This window comes from Crocuta crocuta, unplaced genomic scaffold, assembly GCF_008692635.1.
Source record: "Crocuta crocuta isolate KB4526 unplaced genomic scaffold, BGI_CrCroc_1.0 scaffold330, whole genome shotgun sequence".
NCBI lineage: Eukaryota > Metazoa > Chordata > Mammalia > Carnivora > Hyaenidae > Crocuta > Crocuta crocuta.
Window position 1 is genome coordinate 1,988,626 of NW_027530521.1, and position 22,666 is coordinate 2,011,291.

Genomic DNA, 22,666 nt, shown 5'->3' on the forward strand with positions numbered 1-22,666 from the left:
TTCCTTGGAGGTAGAATAGGCATAAAATACTTTCACTAATAAAATATGACAAACCGCCGGATTATACGTGGCCGATTCCCAGTGATTGCCCTGCTACACAAAGCAGAAAAGTAAATGCCATCATCCCCCTTAGAACAAAAGAACTTAAGAATAAAAAACATGGAGAGGGGGGAGAAAGCAGCAATAAATAAAGGTGAGGGAAGGACCCCGTCCCCCGCCCCTCCCTGACGCGAGTGTGGGACTAAGTGTGGCTAATAAAGTGGTTCAAGGGTAGTTATTTGGAAAGGGGGCGGGGTGGCGAGGGGAGGGAGCGGGCGAGCGGCGGCCGGGGATTGCATGTTGCATTCGACTTGAGGTTGCATCTTTCTCCTGTTGCCTGGACCACGCTCCCCCATTGCAGTGCTTCCCCATTGCTTCCCTTCGCTCCTGCCCTCGCGGCTTTTTTCCCCCCTTAAAACTGCTGTTGCACTAGAGGGAGTTGGGGCCGCTCCGGAGCCCTTTGCAGCTCCTGCCGGCGGGAGGGGGGAGTTGGGCTCGGGCCGCGGAGGTNAGAGTTGGGCTTGTTTGTCTCCCACAGTTTCTCTCCTGCTGCTCTGATTCCCCCCCACCCCTATTCCGGCCCGGGGCCTGTGTGTGTCTCTCCAGGAGGAGGAGGAGGATCCAGTTCCTCCNGCTGAGAGGAGGAGGAGGAGGATGAAGAGTTGGGCTTGTTTGTCTCCCACAGTTTCTCTCCTGCTGCTCTGATTCCCCCCCACCCCTATTCCGGCCCGGGGCCTGTGTGTGTCTCTCCAGGAGGAGGAAGTGGATCCACTTCCTCCCCCCACCCCCTCCTTCCCACCCCCCCTTGCCTGGGGAAGAGGAGGAAAGAAACAGCCCAGAGAGAGAGAGAGAGAGAGAGAGGGAGAGAGAGAGAGTGAGTGAGGGAGAGGAGAGGAGGAGGAGGAGGAGGGAGAAGGGAACAACCTACCATCTTAACACACTAATATCTAAAAAGTGCGAGAGGCCCAGAGCAGCAGCAGAAGCAGCAGCAGCAGCTCCAGCTTCTTCCCTCCCTCCCCATGAAGAAGAGTTCCCTCCTCCTCCTCCTCCTGCTTCTACTGCTCAGAGTTCCTGCCTCCAGCTGCCAGGGGGGACAGCCAGCCAGCAGCAGGAGGGTGCAGTATCCCAGCTTTTCCATTCTCTCTTCTCCTCACTCTCTTTTTTTCTTGAGTAGCTCTCTTTCCCCTCCCTCCCCCCTTCCCCCTCTCCCCCTCTCCCCGTCTCTGTCTTCTCTCTGCTGTTTGTCTNGGCGCCCCCCTGCGTGCCCTTCCTATTCCTCCCCCCCTAAAAAAAGACAATGGAAAAACCTTGTCTCCCCCTTCCTTCCCTCTGCCCTCCACCCCTCCCCAGGATAAATTGGAAGTAAGTTTATGAGCAGCCTCGGGAGCCTGGGCGCAGAGTGCTGGGCCGAAGCGGNGCGGCCGCCCCTCCCCCGCCCGCGCCCCCGCCGGGGGGAGGGGCGCGCGGAGTGGGACTCTTTCCGTTTGGTCCAGCCCCGTCGTGCACGCAGTTCCCAACACTTCTCGTCATCCTCTCTTTGGTCTCTTTATTCTGCTGAGCGGTGCTGTTAGGATTTCTTTTTTTCCCCTGACCACGTTCGCTATGGTGGGTAGCAGCAAGGTGGCCCTGGTAGGGGAGGGGTTGATATCGAGATTGGGCATCAGGGGAAGAATGTCTCGTTTCAACTTTGTCTGTGGCTTGCACCCCCGGAGAAGGCCACACGCCGGTTGTAGGGTGCAGATGTGCTGAGAGTGATTTCTAAGTAGTTGAGTTGTTGAGATGAGGGTAGGGCTGCTTATGGTAGGCAGGTTTTATTTTCATTGGTGAATCCGGTGTCATCATATTCAGGGCATATGTTGAAATATTCTTTGTTTAGGTCTTGAAGTAGAGGATCTCACTCTGCACGTCCACATTGTGTTGTTTTTAAATGATGTCTGCAAGTGTGGCTTTCTGGAATTTCAGATGTGAGTTGAGGTCCGGGCGTGTGTGGGCCTCAGCATTGGCCTTGACAGTGAACTTTGTGGCTGTGTTTTGGATTTCAGAGATTTGCCCCATAGCTGGGGTGTAAGCGGTGCATTTTTTGTTCATAGTAGGTGTCAGGAATGTAGATGTTTTAGCTGGGGACGTTAAAGGGAGAACATTCCTGTATTAATAATTGATAGCTGAATATTAGAATCAGATTAATTTGGGTTGGTGAAAGTTTTTTCTTTTCTTTTCTTTTTTTTAAAGCAGCTGTGCACTCTAGGAAGGAAGCCTTTTCATAGACACACTTTATAGGAGTTCTTTAGGGCAGGGAGCTAGAATATCTCTTTTAGAGAGGATACTCATGAACGTCTCTGGCTTTATTGAGGGCCTGGTAAGGAACTGAAATTGGGGCTAAGACATCTAAGTGTACTTTTCAGTGTTTATGTTGTTTTGTTTACATCTGGTGTTGTCTCACATTTGGGCACTGGAAATAAATAGGTCAGTTTTGCTTTTGGTTTTTGAAGAGTAGCCCCCTCCCCCCCTTTTTTCTTAAGTTTCACAATTTACTTGGTTTCACAGCATTGTAGGAAACTGTTACTACATTTTTTACTGGAAATACTATTATTCATTTTGATTTTGGTAAGTTTCTTTCTATTCTTTATTTCTGTCTTCACTTGTATGTGGACTCTACATTGTGGGCTTAATACTAGCTTATTAGGGGGTACTTAAAATGTCTGCAGAATACATTTTAAAATATCAAGACATACTTCTTAATGGCAGCGAGGAAATTTTTGTGTGCAGTCATACTCTTGTTTCAAAAAATTTCTGTACTTAAAAGTTGTGTAGATAGACAACTGTCCTTAAAAGGAGCATAGTAATAGTGCAGAAAACTCTCAAAACACAAACTTCTGGCTAATATGTTAAAAATATTCCAGGGCTTTTTTTTTTTTTATGTCAGAATTTTGCTTTTGTTAACGTAATGGTATTTGCAATATGACTGTCATTGCTTGACTGGCCGTAATAAAGTCTTTTGCTTGAGTGATTTTGAAGGCTTTTAAAGGTAGTTTTCAGATAATTTTGGAAGCTTTATTTAAGCATGTTGCACTTTGGACTTCAGGCAGGTCTTTATGGAACCAGAATAGTGATAGATTAAAAAGAGTCGTACCTATGCTAGATTTTCTTTTTAAGAGGTATAAGTGATAGACGGGGCCCTATTTCTTTTAGCTTTGAAGGGTCCATCCTTCTCCCCATTCAGTCATCTGGGAGAAGCTGCCTCAAAAATACTCTTCTTCTGCTTACATGAAGAACTCTAAATGCTGTCCAGCAGGAGGTGCTACCGCAAGATAGAGCAAATCTCTGAATTCTGAGGGTCTTGCTACTTATTATAGCTCTATTAACTTCAGCTAAGCAACAAGATTAACACCTTAAAGTTCCAGGAAGAACTTTGAGTAAGTCCATTTAAAAGTCCATTAATAAACTGTTTCAATTTGATACTGAAATTGTTGTTTTTTACCTGCTTATAATATTATGCAAAGTGGCTTTGTTATTGTGGATAGCTTAATGCCACGCTTAGGTACAGAGTGCTCTTAGAATTATTTTGATGATCAGTTAGTCTTGTATTGGTGAGTGGAGTGCTGGACACATACGTGAACAGATTATGTGCAATGGCTATAAACAAAAGAAGTTGGTATGACTTGGGGCTTTAGGTTTTTGTGTCATCCCTATAATATTAATACAAATAGGATAGAGTACTTGAGATTCTCAAAAGGGAGATACTATATGGAAAAAAATTTAATTTTTTGTGTTTATGTCTCTCACATCTATGGACAGTGAGCCTAATAGATAAATTCTTAGGCACAGCTTTATAAATACATATGGTTGATGTCTTTGAGTTGGGTCTCCAAAGAGATTCTTGAGCTATAAGTAAAGTTATGTCTCTGATATATCATTGCTGATATGTCCGTTAGTAACAATAACTGCATAAAGATGAAAGTTTCATAGCATCTACAGCACATGCTCCTTTGAAACTCTATCAGTGTTAGGTGAATTGATTTATCCCTGGAAATATGCTACAGTGGTGGCTTGCAAAGTTTTATATCAAAGTTTTAGAAAGTTAGAAATGTGCAGAAAATTTGATGAACCTGCTTTGCATTTTGTCGGTTTTCTAGGCATAATACTGTACTTTTTTCTCAGTAAGATCAAATGAGATAATACATGTAGAAGTTCTTTGTAAATTGTCAGAAGGCATGCAGATGTTGAGATGGGTAACTAATTAATACATGGACAGAAACTTCTGTTTTTAAAATGTTAACTTTATCCACATCATTTGGAAATGAGCAAGCACATTAAAAGTGTACCCCCAACACTTTATGAAAATTTTTTCAAATGCTACTGTGGTTTCCAAAAAGCTCTTTGTTACAGTTTTGAAGCTTTGTTAAGAAAATGCTGCGGAGGCAGTTTCTCATAATTAAAAAAAAAGATCATTTTTCTTTTTGTAGATCCTGTGAGATATGTATCCTCCATTAACATTCTTCTTCTTTTTTTCATTGATGTGATAGTAGTTGATTTTAGTGAATATTTAAGTTCCTGGATTCTTCTATAGACTCTCATTAACACACAGGGTAACAGATGTCACAGTTAAGGTTTTGATTGTTTTGAGGGATTCTGCTAACTTTCTGAGAAATTCTTACCAACTAAAGCTTTCAAGCTTGTTTTAAAGTGAAAAAGATGTATATCTGTATGTATTAGTATTAGGTATGTGCGTATATTATTTTGTCTGTTTCAGAGGGATGCATGAGGAAATGACTACTCAAATCTAGAGGAGTGCACTGAAATATTTTTTTGTGTAAAAATAACCCAAAAGTTTAAAACTCAGAGCCTTGATTTGTGGCTTTTTTAATAGACTCTGCTCACAAATTTGTACTAAAATAAAATAAAATAGAGATAATTGGGAGTCCCGGTGTTTATGAGCATATCAAAAGGTTTAGTATCTTAAATTTTAGAAGTGACTGCTCTTTATGAAATAGCCTCTTTAATTAGAAATTAAATCTAGGAACTTTTTTCTCTGTGAAGGGAGAAAAACATTTTGACTGTTTAGATAAAAATGAAACCTCTCAGGGTAACTTTTTCGTCCTACGGACAGTGAATACTAAAGTTTTTTTTTTTTTTAAAGGAAATACTGAAGGTTATGGTAACGTGCTTTTAAATTTTGTATTCTTAGTATTTTATTGCCGAAGGCTTTTGTATTTAGTTGCTATTCAAAGGGAGAAAAGGAAGGGATTAAAGTTTTAGGTCTCTAACCTTTGACAGAAACCCTTCATATCTATATTCAGCCTTGATTTCTTGAAATATGTTTGAATCTTTGTGTTTATTTGTCTTGGGAAATAGTCATGATTTTTGTTGACTTCTCAGGAACTTTTTGTACATGTAGGCCGTAAGTATTCTTTAGGAGCATAGCAATATATTTTGATCACTTTAACTTTAGCAGGTGTCTATTTTTGCTGCTTTGAGATTATTTTTTAAGGAGGTAATATGCTAACGCTGTTTTAAATTTATTGTAGATAATTCTTAAATAGCATATATCTTCTTGTTGGTGTGTATATGTGGCTCGCTATTTTCTAGGCTTTCCTATAATTCTTATTTGTGTATTAAATTTCTGGAGTTATCTTTTGTGAGAATGCTGAAATAGATGTTTAAGAATAACTTTTAATTTACCGGCCTATTAGTTAGTTCAGTGTTAAACTGGGGCTGGTGGTGAACTCCCCTTTTAGAGATGATCTGTGAGATTCAGTCAACCTTTGGGCTTTCTGTAGCAACTTTCACACACTAGACACTTGTGTGGCCGTTTGAATACCCCTCCATTTCTCTCCCTTCAATACATTGCAAGGCCTACCCCTGTTTTAAGAAATAAAAAAAATAACGAGTCTATGTTGAAGGAAACTATCCTTTGCTATGTTTTGGAATCATCAATGTTTTCAGTTTTTTGTAAATAGACAAGTGAATTGGTCATATGGAGATAGAAAGGGGATGGGGCCTAACAGGTTGGTGATCTAGGCTTTATTTTGACTCTCTGGGCCTAGGGGACAAAAAATAACTTAAACACAGAAGCCAAAAAGATGGGTTTTGTTTTATTGTTTTGGCTGCATTGAGAATACAAACTGTCAGTACTTGAGGAGAAGGAGCAGCAGAAAGGAATTGATTTTTTCCTGCTGCAGATCCAAGTATTGTTAACCATGTGCATCTCTAAAGCAGCATACTTAGAAATCAAACAGTAGTTGATTCTTTCACTCAATTAACACTCAAACCCTAGACTGTTTTTTTTTTTTAGATTTTTAAATAAGTACCAAAACTTCAGAGTAATGACAATAATTTCCTGATAAAAGTGGGTGATAGTAACCATGGCAACTGCTATCTCTGGCCTTATGGACAGTATGTTGTATTGATGAAGCTTCAGATCCTGTAGTAGCCTGTCACTTTTATGGTGAAATGTAGTAACATGTGTTGCAGGTGATTTTTAGCTGGATTGTGTTAAATTTGTGTGCCAGCTTATCTTTTTTCCTTGTTAGGAATTTCTTGGACTGTATTCCACAGCATGTTTGTGAAGGTGCTGTTGCCTGAAAATAACCCACCACCTGTGTTAGGCCTCCTGATGCAGATTGCACTTAGTTCTTTCCCAGCCTCCTTCCTCAGTCTTGCAGAAAATAGGGGTGTGTATAGAAACTGTAAATACATAAATGATGGCTCAAAGTTACCTCTTTGGGTTTGGACATGTTATTGATAGTTAAGAAAAATCTTTTGTGTTTTTAGAAGAGGTCAGTGGATGAGAGAAACGAATCTGTACTTGGAATATTTTTTTTCCTAAGTGTTTTTTCTGGAAACGTGTGTGTGAAATGTGGGGCTAGAAGTGGAGGCCAAAAATACTGAGTAAGGATTTGACAAAAGGGAAACTTAAGTATTATTGTTTTTGTGTGTGTGATTGTGTTATGTGTATGTATTACTATAAGAATATATTTCCTAGTGTGCATTATTGGAGTATGGTAAATGTTTTTGTATGAGAATTTTCTGTGAGAAAAATTATTTATAAAATGTAACTTGAAAACTGTTAGAGAAAACCTGATAAAGCAATTAAAACTTTTTTGGGGGAGAGGAATAGAGAGCTTTGAAACTGATCCAGCCAAGCTTTTTAAAAAAATGGCTTTAAAAATCGGGGTTTTAAAAATAATTTTAAAATTTTAAATTGTTGACTTTTTTGCTTTTCAGGCATTTCTTTTATATGCTTATCCTGCAGGTTTTTCTAATGTGAAAATGTTGATCTAAATATTGATACTTTTTCCAATATGTGCTAAAGAAACTGCCAGAGCAGAGAGCAAAGAAGTTAGATCTGAGTTTGACTAGGCCCTGATAATAAGATCGTGTCAAATTGTGCTTAAGATAGTTCAGACTTTCTTGAAACTTAACAGTGATAGAGTGAAGTGATTTACTTACTACAAGTCCCAGGATGCATTTCGGGTTTTTGCTTAACTTCGGATTAGAGCATTGCATGCTGGGACCTGTAGTTGATTTAAACAGCACAGAGAACCCTTCCCTCTTGTCTACTCCATTTTATACAAACAGCTTCCCAAGCCTCTCTAAACTTTCTGCTAAGTAAAATTTGATTGCTAATATTATAATTATCATGGTGCTGTTATTCTAAAGTGAGTCTTCAGAAACTCCCTACTGTTTTAGTTTATCTTGGATTAGTTTGTTGTTTTTTTATCAGCTGCTAAAAGATTTACATATAAAATAACTGATACATGTGTATATATGTGTGTGTTTATATATTTAAAACTTGGCAATTGTAAATATTTATTTCTCTGTGGTGCTAGATCACTTTACAATTACGGCATATAGAGTGCATTAGGACCTTATTAGGGCCCGGTACATATGCTGTTCTCTTTCCTTTGAGTGGGATCAGTTATTCAGTGCCTGTATTTAAGTTCAGAGGGTTTTTAAATTACTCTGTCATAATTATCAACATCTTGAAACAGTATTTTTTTTATTTAAAAATTTTTTGTATTTATTTCCATGCACACACAAGTGGGGGAGGGGCAGAGAGAAGGAAAGACAGAATCCCAAGCAGGCTCCACACCATCAGCGGAGAGCCCCATCTGGGGCTCAAACACAAACTGCAAGATCATGACCGGAGCTGAGATCGAGTGTGACGCCTACATCAGTCTGGCTACGCCACCCAGGCACCCCTTGAATCTTGGTATTTTTTAAATGGAAGACAGATTCCTGAAAGTTAATGTAGTTTTAGTGTAAATTTAATACTCAAAGTTGTAGTCTGAAAGAGAAAAAGGTAAGGTTTTTTTAATAATTTGTTTATATTTTCAGTTGTGAAGTTTAAGTTTCTATTCTTTCTGTTCTTTAAAATTCTGATTCTTTATTAATGAATATCAGAATGTGGTTGCAGGGATTAAATGTTAAAATCTGTGAAAGTGTTTGGCACAGTGCCTGGCACATACATAATAAAGCCTCAGTAAATGTTTAGAATTAGCAGCAGCAGCAGTAGTAGTAGTGGTTCTTGTTATTAAATAAATAGCGTGCTCCACATTTTTCCCTCTCTCTTTACATTATTATTTGATTAGAAGCCTAACCTGTTTCTGATAAGACCTTGAGATTTTTGTCCTATGGTAATGATGTGGCAATTCCTTAGAATTTTTTGCTGTACATAAAATGTCTTTGTACCTCAGTTTCTCCCTAAGTGATACATGCCTGAAGTCAGACCACCGGCCAGTGGCAGAATTTTGACCAGGATTCAGCTCTTTGTCACTGTACCACAGCCCTTGGTTGACTTTGGAAAATTCAAAAGATAATGAAAATTTCTTCACTCATAATGTTTGCCCTGGTAAAATATCCAAACTAGTTTGATTAATGAAAATAAGAAACTGCAAAAATGTTCCTCACGTCACAGTGTATGTAACCTTGGGAAAATTCTGTTGTGTTTAGAAGCATGAACCAATCTATCACCACAGTTCACGGTGTTACAGGATTGATGTATTGGAGGCCAGTGAGCAGCCCCAGAAAGAAAATGTAGTTTCAGGTCTGTGGGTTGTACTTAAAATGTTAGGTTCAAAAAAATCATAAGTCTTTACATTCTTTTTCTCTTTTAGGACACTAACTTCTTTTAGGCTCTTGAACTTGTAGGATATTTTTATCTCCATGGCTAGTCTCTTTTAGCTTTTTGAGAAGGGAAAGGGACATCTGGGAATATTGCAAAATGTAAGCATAAGTTGTGATGTATGTGCTTAAGTTTGAGGGTATACAGAATCCAGATAGTGGCTTTCTTACCTGCCTGGCTAGTATCTATTCCGGCTTTTTCCAGCTTGAATAGAGTTCATGGAATATTATTGGTGAGGGCTGCTGTGTTTATTTAAGAAAATTCTGCCTTTAGTAGTAATTATTTAAGTACTTGTTTAAACAGCAAACCAGCCCACTACAATAGAACTAACCTTTTTTTCTCTCATAAATACGAAATGAAATTTGTTAATATTTGTATGTTAGACATTAAATAGATTCTTTAGATGTGTTGAAAATTTGTGGAATTTGATCCGATATGCTTCCATAATATGAGTGGTTTTATTTATTTTCTATTAACTTGACTTTTTAAGACCTAACATTAAAATGAAATAAATTTCAGTGGTTACAAAGAAGTGAAATACAAAAGGCTAAGTATACGGGGTAAAATCATCTCTAGTATTAATTGACCAGTGCAGGAAAGAAAGATCAGATTTGGATGAATTCTCCTTATCTACGTTTTATAATTACACGCGTGTAATTTTTGTTTTTTTGTTTTTTTATACAAATAGTTTATTGTCAAATTGGTTTCCATATAACACCCAGTGCTCATCCCCACAGGTGTCCTCCTCCATGCCCATCTCCCCCCACACGCGTGTAATTTTTGAAATACTGAAGTTGGAAATAAGGAGAGTAAAACTGGGCAGCCGTGTGTAAGCCCTGTGGAGGCCTCTGACACACCTAAAGTATTGAGCACAATTTTCTGTCTTTTTTTAATGAGATATCCCAGGCCAATGGAACTGAAACAACTGTGATGATGTCAGAGGCCTTGGCTTTTAAGATCAGTCCTGTCACTACTAGTGTGCTCTTGGGAAATTCAGCTTTGCTGAGCTTAGTTTTCTCTGTGGTAAAACGGGGGTAATGGTAAAAGCCTGCTTCATTATGTTGTTGAAAGGACTGGGTGAGATAATACTCCTGAATGTACTTTATAGACTAAAGTAGTATATATAAATTGAGTTTTTAATCACTAATAGATGCCTGGATTTTAAGATATTTGTCTATGTCATGTTAACAATGCTAATAGTTTTTAAAATTTACGTATATGAGTTAGAATCATCTGAATACCCCCCTGCCCATGGCCAACAGACAAGTTCTTTTTTTTTTTTTGATTTTTTTTATAGCTTATTTTATTTTTGAGACAGAGAAAGACAGAGCATGAGCAGGGGAGGGACAGAGAGAGAGCGAGACACAGAATCTGAGACAGGTTCCAGGCTCTGAGCTACCAGCACAGAACCTGATGTGGGGCTTGAACCCACAAACCGCGAGATCATGACCTGAGCCAAAGTCGGACACTTAACGGACTGAGCCACCTAGACGCCCCAGCAGACTAGTTCTTAATGTGTTTATAGCATAGTTCTTGACAGTGTGCCCTGATGCATTTGTGTGTATTTATATAATATATATAAATATCATAAATATACTGGTGTGTTATTATGGTAATAAAAACTTTCAGGGGTGCCTGGGTGGCTCAGTGGGTTAAGCGTCCGACTTTGGCTTGGGTCATGATCTCACGACTCGTGGGGTTTGAGCCCCGCATCAGGCTGTGTGCTGACAGCTAGCTCGGAGCCTGGAGCCTACTTCAGATTCTGTGTCTCCCTCTCCCTCTGCCCCTCCCCTGCTCACGCTGTCTCTCTCTCTCTCAAAAATAAATTAAAAAAAACATTTAAAAAAAACCTTTCAGTTACGGGCTTTTATATTGAAAAGTACTTTTATGTGTTAATATACAAACTTACACAAATATATTTGTTCTTGGAAAAGTAGCAGTGATATAAGACTGGCAAGTTGTGAATGGTTCTTATAGTGTAGGGTTGTCTATTGTCTTAATAACAACAACAATAATAATGGTTTAACGTATACTGAGTACTTACTATGTATAGTGCTAAGCCTATTTACATATAGAATCTCATTTAATTGTAATCCTCACAGCAGTATTCTGATGATTTACTATTATTATCCTACCCCCATTTTATAGATGAGGAAATGAAAGCCTCCCTGGGATCACATAGGTGCAGCAAATGCTACAATCTAATTTTAAGCCCAGGTTTGGTTCCAGAACCTCTCAAGTGTTCATAATATTATACTAAACTATGTAATAATTCCTGTAAGAAAACTAGAAAATGAATTACTAAAGAAATTTTTAATTTACTGAAATGGCCACACCTATGATGTATCATTTTGAGAGTGTTTCGTGTTGGTTTTGGTTGGTTTAGATTGAGTATTTTAGAAATCGTAAGCTTTAGGGTGGAGTGGAAATGAAGCGTTTGAGATGGTGCCTATCTTGTTCATCACCGAATGCCAGTTGTGAAGCACGGTGCCTAGCATGGAGTGGGATGGAGATCTCTTTCTTAAGGTTGGAATTTGGGCACTTAGCATGGTAGGTTATTTTATACATTTTCTTAGCAAGTGCAAATATACTACATTTGTTATTTTAATTAGTCCTTAGGTAACTGTCAGAGTTTTAGAGAGTTTGATGAGAAATGTCCTTTCTTTTAAGACATTATAAAGGCAGTGCATCTGAGCAATTCTAGCCATATAGATATTAAAAAGTAGAACATTAAAATCATCCACTTCTACTTCTAAATTTTCTTGTGTTTTAAATATGTACTGTATATATCCATTTCAAAAATAAATAGAATTATACTGTGATACTGTCCAGAAGTTTACTTTTTTCCAAGTGGCTATTTAAAAAACTTGTTTTTGAAAAAATAAAAGGCTCATTAGGAAGTGGGAGTGAGGTTGGAAGGAGAGAGGTAAGATTTATATGTTAAGGTTATAAACCTGCACTCTAGATTGATGATTACCTTTGGGGCAAAAAGCATTTTAAGTTCTTTTTCTTGTGCCTAATGCCTTAGAGATGGTCATTGTTATTTTTAAAACTTTAAAAAACGTTAACCAATTTAAAATGACAACACTGTTTTCTGTCCTGTGCAAGTAATTTAGGAGACATCATTTCAGAATTAAGTTCTGCTAGTTTATTCTGGTAGCTACTATTTATAAAAAGATCAATTATGGTTTCACATAACTTTTATTTTAAACTGGTGGGCTCTCTTCTTGGTTGTTAGGATATATTTATTCAACATTTACAAATTAGAATAGTATTTTAAGGCTGAGGAAATAATTGTAATATTTTAATTAATGGAAACTCAAACCAGTACCGCTTAATTGGCATATAGATAGATATCCTGCATAGGAATTAGTTCTGGTACTCTCATCTTTATGTGAACAGTGTTGGCTGACCTTACCCCCATTCCCATCCCTACTCACTTAACCACTACCAAATGCTATACTGATAACTCACTATTTTTCAAAACAACAAAAAAAGAAAAAGATAAATTATTTGAGTGTCATTTATTTTTCTGGCATTGTGTAAAATAACACATATTGTGTGTTATTGTGACATAGTCAAGGCCTTATAATGTACATTAAGGCTTTGAGAGTTTTATCTTGGTGCTAAGGTTATTAGTTATAATTCACCTTTGTAATTTTTAAATTAAAACATTTTATTTCATAGGTAATAAATTTTTAATTATAAAAGGTTTTTGGGGAAAAAAAAAAAGACTGCCTAGTCCTAGAATGCACTCCTGGTGTCTAAGGTGCCTTCATGCTTCTTTAGACTCCTATTCAGTGAATTGCTGAAGCCTGGCTTTAAAATTCTAAGAATTGGATCTGCTAGGGCATAGTAGTTTATTTATTTATTTATTTTTAAAGTTTTATTTTATTTTATTTGAGAGAGACAGAGATAGTGTGAGTAGGAGAAGGGTAGAGAGAGGGAGAGAGAATCTTAAGCAGGCTCCATGCTCTCAGCCCAGAGCCTGATGTGGCCCTTGAACCCACAAAACTGTGAAATCATGACTTGAGCCAATACCAAGAGTTGGGTGGTTAATCCACTGAGCCACCCAGAGGTCCCAGGCGTAGCAGTTTATTTAAACTACAGTATAGTCAGTTTTAGCAAGCCAATTAAGAGTTTTCTTATTGGTAGCATTCATATGTGCTTTTCATTTTGTGTGGCTCAGACCATGCCCTAGAAAGTATTTTATTATTTCTCAAAATAGTCTTCTAACTGTACAGAGGACCCAGTTCATGTCATGGATGGTCAAACTGAGGCAGAAACAAGAATGCGAGTAAGTTCATGGCAGAACCTAATTTTCCTTTCTTACTTTTGGCCTTGTAGCCTCTTGTCTCCAGACTTTAAAAAATTACGGCTACCAGTAAATGTATATTTATATGTAATTTTCTGAACTAGTGTTTTATGTATGTTATAAAACATACAGGAAAGCTGAAATTTTAAAAAGGCTGTTATTGGGGTGCCTGGGTGGCTCTGTCCGTTGAGTGTCTGATTCTTGATTTCGGTTCAGGTCATGATCCTAGGGTGGTGGGATTGAGCCCAGTGGGGCTCTGGTCTGAGCGGGGAGTCTGCTTAAGGTTCACTCCTCTCTCTCTCTCTCTGTCTTTCTCTCTGTCTTTCTCTGTCACCCTCTACCTCCTCCCTCCCTCCGCCCCCTCCCCATACTAGAACATGCTTTCTCAAAAAAAAAATATATATACATATATACACATATATATGTATGTAAGTTGTAATAATTCCTTCTATGGCCCCCTTCCTTGTCCAAAGTGGGTGCACCCACGTGGTGACCAGTGCTCCAGAAAGGCCATTCTTCTATAGAAGAGGCAGCCGTGGGGATACCTGGAGGACAGTTGGCACAAGGTGTGGGGCTTTTAAGTTGGAGTGATCTTTTGTAGCTTTTTAATTTTAAAGAAACAGCCTTTCTTTCTGAGAAAGGCTGAAAGATTGAGAGTAAAGGCCTTGGGAGAGGTGAGCTTAAAAGACAGAAATATAAGGCTTATTTGTTTTCTTCTAGTTGACCAAAGGGAAGAGGCTGCCTACCTTGACAGCTCTTACTCCCTACTATAGAGATGGCAGTGCCTTTTTCTGTTGTTGTTAGGCAGTTTATAGAACACAGGATAGCTTGGTAAGCGTCTTCTCTGTGCCTGATATGACGTAACATTGTGGAGTATGCAGCATGCATGTTAAGTACAAGTGGTTGTATTTGGCTTGTTGCTGCAGCATTTTTGAGGATGTCTTAAAAAGCAGTTCTCGTTCGATAGAGTTGGATATGTGCAAATTATTGAAATCATCATTTCATGAAGACCAAACTTTGTAACTTGAATTATTCTATTTAGTATTTGTTTATTTCTCTCCTCTCCTTCCCCCCCCACCCCCCTCCCNGAACAGATGCTGTTAACTTATCAGGACCTGATACTAAAAAGCCTACAAAAATCTTTGTGCTGCTTATTTTCTTTATTTAATCTATATGCAAAGCATATTGTAATTATTGCTGTTAGAGGGTTTTAAACTGATGGTTCCCCACCCTTTTTGTGCACAGGGGAGATAGATTAGGAATGCCAAATGGACAACTTGGGATAAAGAAATAATGACCACTGAAATAAAACAGGAGTTCAAATCAAAAGCAAACCACATACAAATGTAGAATGAAAATATCTTTTCGTAAAATGTTAGCATGCTGTACTTGGAACAGATGCCACATTAATTCAAAAGAGAGCCCAGAAAATGTGGCAACTTTACGATGTCAATGGAGGGAGCTGCATGGTTCCTTTGCTCATTGTGTCAAGTTCTCAGTACCTCTAGGTCCAGTCCTGTTCCTCTGTATTTATTTTTCTTTATACGTAACTTGTTTGTATACAGATAGTAAATCCATGCTCATTTTTATTTATGTAATTAAATACATTGTCATCATAATAGATATTAGGGTGAAAAGCCCAGTAACTTGTGATGCAGCAGTAATGATTTTTATTTTAAATATGTGTATGAAAATATTCAGAATGTGAGGTAAAAATGGATTTTTCTCTCACCTTTCAAGGCACATTTATGATAATAAGGTAGTCTAAGAATTGAGACTTTCAAAGAGGGCTATGCTTTTATTTTTTTTTTTTTCCTGAGGCCCATCCTTTTTTGAATGTAGAATTTGGACAAGTTACAAAACTATGAGAATTTTACATTTTTTTCTCATTTAAATTTGTAGTTATCATTGGACATTTGTTATGATTTTTAAGTAGCTTAGATTCATTCATTCCTTTTGTGGTGTTTTTTTTTATGGTGTTTGGGAAGAAGAAGAAAGGGTGTTGGAAGGGTACTACTATACACACTTGGATGTTTCCAGAGTGACATTCATTTTATAGGAGATTGCACTGGGACATTTCTGAATTGTCTGTTCCTCGCAGTGCATGGTTAGTGTGGGTCTGAGTGTGGAGAGCAATGGGCTAGGGGCTCTTAACCAGATTGAGAGTGTGCCACTTCCTGAGCAGTGCAATGATCTAACCACCAGGGGCATATCCTTTGTGCCTATAAAGAAGTCTGGTGTGCATGCTTAGAAGAGTACTACTACTTTTCTCTTAATTGGTCGAAGCACAAAGGCTTACAATTTAGTAATTTTGTTGAAAAGGTTAAAAGTTTTGTTTTCATGCAGTTCAGGTGAAGGGAAGTTTTTAGCATGGAAGTAAATAAAGATCACTGGTTAAATATCAGGTAGAGACAGTTTGCATGGGCTCAAATAATGGCTTTGCCACTTTGCAGTAGCCTTGTGATAATGGTTAAATCACCTCACCCTCTGTGCCTCTGCCTCTCTTCATACATAAAATATGAATACATGATAGCACCCAGAGCTTGAGATTGTTATGAGGAATTGATAAGTTAATGTATAAACTATAATAAGTTCTTGACACACAGTACATACTAAATAAATGGTAGCTGTTGTTAGGTATTAGAACTTAACCTTAATTCTCAACTCCTTTTTTCGCAAGGCCTAAGACAAATGTTGCATAGTAGGAAAAGAGCCTGAGCTTTGTGGTCTGACCCCTAGGTTGGAATCTCTGTACAACCACTTAAAGTTGAGTGTGTGACCTTAGACTGATTATTTACATTCCCTTCAACAAAGATGTCTCTCATATGAAGCACTGTGCTGTTCATTTGGACTTGAGTTTCTTCATCTACAATGTAGGCATGATAGTACCAACCTTCTGGGATTGATGAGAAGATAAGTTGAGGAAATCTTAAGACAATGGATAAGCAATAGCTGCTGTTATCATTGTTATGGTGATAGTCCCACTAGAAAGATTATGGGGAAAGAGTGAATATGGAGCAGCTTAGCTGGAAAGGAGGGTTTTTTTTCCCCTGAAATGTCATGGTGAGAAGAGGTACGGATGGGAAAAGTGTATCTAATGAGTTCTTGTCTGTGAAAGCTCTGGGAGAAATAGAAAATATGTGGGAATATGTCAGTTTTAACAGACTTTTAAAAATATCTCAGGGCACTTTATGCTTACTAAAAGTCTTAGTGATAGAAGCCTTTTTTTTTGCATCAACATAGTGATGTGGTTTACAATATGTCACTTAGCATGGAGTCAGTGGTAGACTAAGCATTGTAACTCAAAGTCTAAAGTCCTAATCAGCTGGTAAGTCCACTGGGTCAACTGCTCAGGATAAATTATGTACTTAACCCTTGAGAACACATGCTTGGGTGGGATAACTAATGGAAACAACTGTAGAAGCATACAGATGCTTTCTAGTAATGATGGACATCATTTATTTGCCTTGTGATTTTGGGCATTTTGCCTTTGAAATTTTCTCTCATCTGGTGCCTGGTCTTTTCTTATGGTAATTGTTATTTTCTTTCTATATTTAATTGTCATATGTTACCTATATTGAGCCTAGAAACTGGGCCTAAGAATAAGTTGATTATAAGAAAAGCTACTCTTTAAGTTTCTGCCTTGCAGAGATCTTAGACTTAAGAAATTTTTTGGTAAAGTATTTGAGTTTTTAATATGTCTGTTAGTGTGTATGTATGTATGTGTGCGTGTGTGTGTGTGTGTGTGTGTGTACACATGTGAATATATCTATCTATCTGGTAAGTGAAATCCGTAATTGAGGGAAGGGGAGTGATCATTAGTGTGAAATTGAATTAATTTTATTCATTCACTACCAATTTGGATTTGAGACTTTTTTGATCTTTGATCTGTGGAGTTTTTTCCCCTAGGATACAACAAATGTATTGGTAATAGCTTACCACATCACACTGAATATGGCATGTGGTACCGCCAATGAGGATTTGAGTTAAAGTAGAATAATAGCTCCCATTAACTTTTTGTTCTTATTTACTCAACTGTACCAGTTCATAAATGCCTGGTAGGTGAATAGAAGCATTTACTAGATTTTATTGTGTCCATGTTCCTAAAACAACGTTTCTGCTTTCCGAGCAGAAATTCTGACAAGTTTGTTTTGATAAAGTGCTGTCCTTTTAACTCAACAAATATTTTAAAAATTAAACAATTTTATAGCAGACTATGGTTTTCTTTCAGTTAAAAAAATGTAACGTTACTTTACAGTTGCTGGAGTGGTCAGTAGGTAAAGCTTTGTAGTTTTAGAATTAGCATAGTGCACAGTACTACGTTTTCTTTATGTAGGGCTTATAAAAGTTGGCTTTTCTTGGGTGAATGGAATTGTAGAAAGTTTAGAAGTGTATTTTGTTTTAATAAATGCAGGAGTTAGATACAGACCCTATGAGGTCTTTGGGGTTGATTTAAAGAATTGTACAGTTATGAAAATCAATCTGTCTCTGCCTGATTTGTAAAAGGTAGGCCACTGATGCCAGAGCTGAGCTCCTGTTAGACTTAGGTGGGAACCTGTCTGGTTCAGTGGTGCATTAGCTGCTTCATAGAGAGATACACATCTATTGTGCATACTCCTTCCATTGCCTTTCCTCTCCCCTTTTCTTTACGATCTCTTTGCTGTCTCTTCCCTGTGTACACCCTCCAATCTACTGTTCATCACTCCCTTCAAAGCCACCACCATCTTATTGTATCTCTCTTAAAAACAAAACAAAGCACTATTGTAATAGTTTTTAAATTTTTTTATTAAACATCTTTTAAATATTTATTTTTGAGAGAGGGGAGAGAGCGAGCGAGCTAGCGAGCAGGGGAGGGTCAAGAGGGAGATACAGAATCTGAAGCAGGCTCCAGGCTCTGAGCTGAAGTTGAACTCTTGACCAACTGAACCACCCAGGAGCCCCTAGAATTTCTTTCTTTAGTTTGTAAAGTACAAAATGTGGCTGTGATGCCTTGATTTTAGGCATTGGTTGCATTTCATTAGTTGGTAGTTGCAAATAGAGCTTTTCCTTTCCAGATTTCTCCTAGTGGGTTTTGAACTGTTAACTGTTTTGGTAAGAAAAGTAAAACGTGGAAATTAGCTGTAGTTAAATGCTAATGGCTATGTTGGATTTAAATTCAGTAGCTTCTAAGATCTATCCAAGGTATTTCATACATTATAGAATTATACATACTGAAAAACATACTTGAGAAAAGAGTTATAACTTTGTAGGATTTTTAAAAACCTCTTTTTATGGAACTTTAAAAACATATGCAAAAGCACAGTGAATAATATTAGCAAACCCCACATACCTCTTAACCCAGCTTCAACAGTTATCATTTTGCAAATGTTTATAGTGTGTGAAACATACAAGGAAAGTAATTTTATGTTTTTAAAACATGCAGTACAAGTAGATCTGTTGGTATACTGGAAAAAATGTGTATGAGAATGTTAACTCTTTTCCTACATTGTAAATTTAATACTGGTAGTCACACTTTAGGATAATACTGCTTTCATTTGTCTTTTAACTTATTAAAGATGTCAGCCACTACTGCTAGAAATATTTTAGTTTTCTTACCCCTTCTGTCTTTAGAAACTCAGGATTATTAGTTTTGAATTTACTATCCTTATTAGTTTCATTTTATTTTATGTACACTTTCCTATTGGCCACTCTTGTATGGGCTACCAGTAATGGTTTTTTCTAGAGTATGTAGGGGAACTTAAAGTTGGAAATGCCTAAATCTTGTTCTCTGCAGTTTATCCTTTAAACGTTCCATTTCTGTTTCCTCTGGTTCTATTTCATCTGCATGTATGTATCAATTGACTAAGGAATGCATGTTATAACTTGTAAAATAGTTTGTTGAGGAGGGAATTTTGATTATCTGCTATCTCTGGACCTGGTAACAGTGATTAGGAACTAAAGTTATTTGCTCCCTTGTTCACTTCTCTTTGGAGTAGTAAGTTGTGTGGTGCTTGCAGTTGTGGGGCCTGTTTATTTCTAGTCACTGCAAGGTGATGGTAGCCTTATTTCTGAATTTCCTTGCTTTTATTAGTTTAAATTAGACCCATGGGAGTAATTATTCCACCCCAATGCATGAGGAAGCATAGTCATTGGGTGTTGTGCATCTAAACCCCCATGCAGTGCATTGAAAAGGTAATGTTATGATGTTGTTTGGTATATTTAGTTTAGTGCAAGGAGTGTACTTATTTAATAGGACCCTTAATAAGTTTCCTTTACACCAAAGATATATTTTTAAAAATTATACTTAAAGACGACTTCGTAGTATTCCCCAGTAGAATTCATCTAGAGCAGCAAAATCTTTCTAAAATAAAACTTATTCCTTTAACCGGTATTCATTTAAGTGGGTTTCTCTGTACTTGGTTTCCATGGAAATAGCGAATAGCTAACGTTATTTATAAGGTGGAAGTAAAATAGGGTGCCTAATGGGACCCCATGCTGCTCTGATGAAGAGACTTAGGAAAAAAATCCATGCTCATGGGATTTTTTTTTTTAAACAAGGTTAATGGAAGCCCTGATTTCAGTCTTCTGTAACAGAACATATTTTTGGTTTTAAAGGCTAGCATTAATATCAAGCAAACTTCTTCTTCCTTTTTTTTTTCTTTTTTTTTTTTTTTTGGTGTATATTGCTTTCACTTTCAACTTTTGGGACCACTTACTTATCAGCATGATTGAGGCTTTCTGCTTCAGACTCGTGTTTCTTTGTGGTTTTTGTTTCAAAAGTTAAAATCTTCAGCATATTGTAGCTTTTTCAATTTCTCATTGACATTTCAAAGTGCAGATAAAAAGCTAAGTGTTCATTAATGATAACAGCCATGGTAAAGAATCAATATGTTAGACTACATAGTTTTTTTGTTTTTTGTTTTTTTTTTTTTTTACACATGAATGTTATGGAACCATTTTCGGGCCTTAAGTCAGGGTTCTCTTTTATTTGTGTTGTGGAGCTAAACCTGTGTAGAGAAAAGATTCTCATTTCTCTTGGGGTTAGAAACAGGGCAAATCTTAATTCCCCTTTCTTTTTTTCTTTTTCTTTCTTTTTTTTTTTTAAAAGGGTTGTTGCCAAAGCATTTTAATTGAAATAAATGTTAATTCTTTTAGTCTTTGAACGTGGATTTGGAGTAAACCTTGCCTTTTTCCTCATTTCTTCGGTAAGGCCTACTCTTAGTTTTCTAGGCCTACAGCAAAGCCTTGCATTTCTTAAGTCCCTTCAAGTGAAAGAATATCATTCTCTTTGTGTTTGTGTTTGTGATTGGTGTGTGTGTGTGTGTCTGTGTGTCTGTGTCACTAATTTTTCTATAGCCTGAAAGGCACCTGCTCATTTTCCAGGCTGGTGAGTACAGCATTGCTATATTGAGAAGTGAGGCAGTATGGAACACAATAAGGTGCTATAATTTTTATTTAGTTAGTTTTGGTCGTCCTTGGCAGCTCGTGATTGTTACCCGTTTGTAAGTACTCTGTGATTATTCCTGGCTATCAGTGCAGCAGGAGTTTTCTTCTGTGTTTTAAAAGCCAGGGTTGTAGTGTACTTAGGGCTCCGTCAGGGGAGGAGCTTGTGTTTTGTTGTGTGTGTGTGTGTGTTTCTTTGGACAAGCTTCTGGCTATAGTTGGATTTACTGTACTCTAATTTTTAAAAATTTGGTTGTCTTAATCCTGTTGAATTTTTGCGTGATGTATTTTGCCTCTCCAGCAATTCACTAGTTTCTTCCATGCACATTGGTTGGTGCTATTTTAAAAAATTTCCTCAGTGTGTCAGTTGTTTTAGTTTAGCCTTTTCTTGTATATTTTTAAAAATCAGGTGTTTATCGGTGACCTGCCTTAGTGACTTTTATTTGAATTATCTTTGTGCTTTAGAGAGGTAGGAATTTGGGTCTATTATCCCATTTCTGAGAGAACAAGTCCCAGTAGTTGCAGTTAGTGCAGCAGAGTTTTCATAGATGCAGTGCTGGGCATTGACCCTCCTCCTTGGTGCTTATGGTTTACACCCAGAACTCCCATTAGTGTTAATAGGAGACACTTGCTTAAATCCCTGTACACTGGCATAGACCCAGACTCTCTTGTCATGCCTTATAGATAACTAAGTTGTTTTTTTGTTGTTGATGGCAAGAGTGTGGGTCCTGGGGTTAACTGATTATTAAGATAAGAGTTTGGGTTATCTTGGGATATGGGGTGATTTACAAAGTCTGATCTATAATTAAGAAGTTTATGTTATGATTAGACTCCAAAAACTTACAGCTTTGTGAGCTGTGGAAGCTTGTGAATAAGGACTTTTTGTGCTTTATAGCATGATGAAGCAAGATTTCCTCTTTCCATTTATTTCTTCTAATACTTCTCAGCTACAAAATAAATGATTTTACAGGTTTTTATACATATTGCAAGATGACTTGGTAAAAGTTATTTTTTTATTTGTAAGCCTTCCCACCATTACTCTCTGGCCTCTTAAGTCTTTTGTCAGCTAATGTTGCTCACATTTTTCAAGCATATAGAAGCTAATGACGTGTACTTTCTTAGAGCTTGGACATTGCAATCACTGGTCAAGTATTAGAAAATCAGTGTTTACTGTGCCTATCTGTAAATTGTGGATTTTTATTTCATTTATTTATGCACAGTCTAATGGAAGAATTCTTAGATTGAGAGCAGTAAATCTGGGTTTGAGGCTGGGATTTGCCTCTTGCTATCTTTGTAGCTTTTGGCTAGTCATCTAGACTTCTTGGATTGCTGTTCCCCTGTGGAATGAAGGAATGGATTTGGTACTCTGGGGTGTCCATTCTAGCTGTAGGCTATTCGAAGGCCTACTTTCCTAGGTGCTGAAGGAAACAGGACTAGAAGGCAATGCTACCTCTTCCTGGCTGCCCATCAGACTCTTCTGGAGGAAGTTAAAAAAAAATACAGATATCTGGGCCCTAAATCAGACATCATGAATTCAGAATCATTAAGGGTAGGGCCTGTGAATTTATGTATTCTTGAAGTTTTAAAGTTATCCTGATCGAGGTTTGAGAATGACTTGTACAAGGCATTAATTTCTACTTTACGTGTGTGTGTGTGTGTGTGTGTGTAGACAGGGAGTTAAGACCTGTAAGTTACAGTGTGAGACCATATGTGGTTCAATTTTAAGATGAATGTGAGTGATGATAAACTATCCGGCAATTCAAAGA

At 37.6% G+C, this 22,666-nt stretch overlaps 1 protein-coding gene across 12 annotated transcripts in view; it reads left to right on the forward strand.

The window, feature by feature from the left end:
- Positions 1-895: 895 nt before the first annotated feature.
- Positions 896-22,666, forward strand: part of PHF21A (PHD finger protein 21A) — a 191,130-nt gene continuing 169,359 nt past the window's right edge. For 7 of the 12 annotated variants that reach the window (XM_077767422.1, XM_077767430.1, XM_077767429.1 and 4 more), the window contains exon 1: positions 896-1,154. The gene's annotated coding sequence lies outside the window, so the exon portion shown is untranslated. Of the gene's footprint in view, positions 1,155-1,598; positions 1,645-3,254; positions 3,453-22,666 lie in introns of those variants that run through there. The other 5 variants (XM_077767424.1, XM_077767427.1, XM_077767425.1 and 2 more) reach the window with 3 other exon arrangements.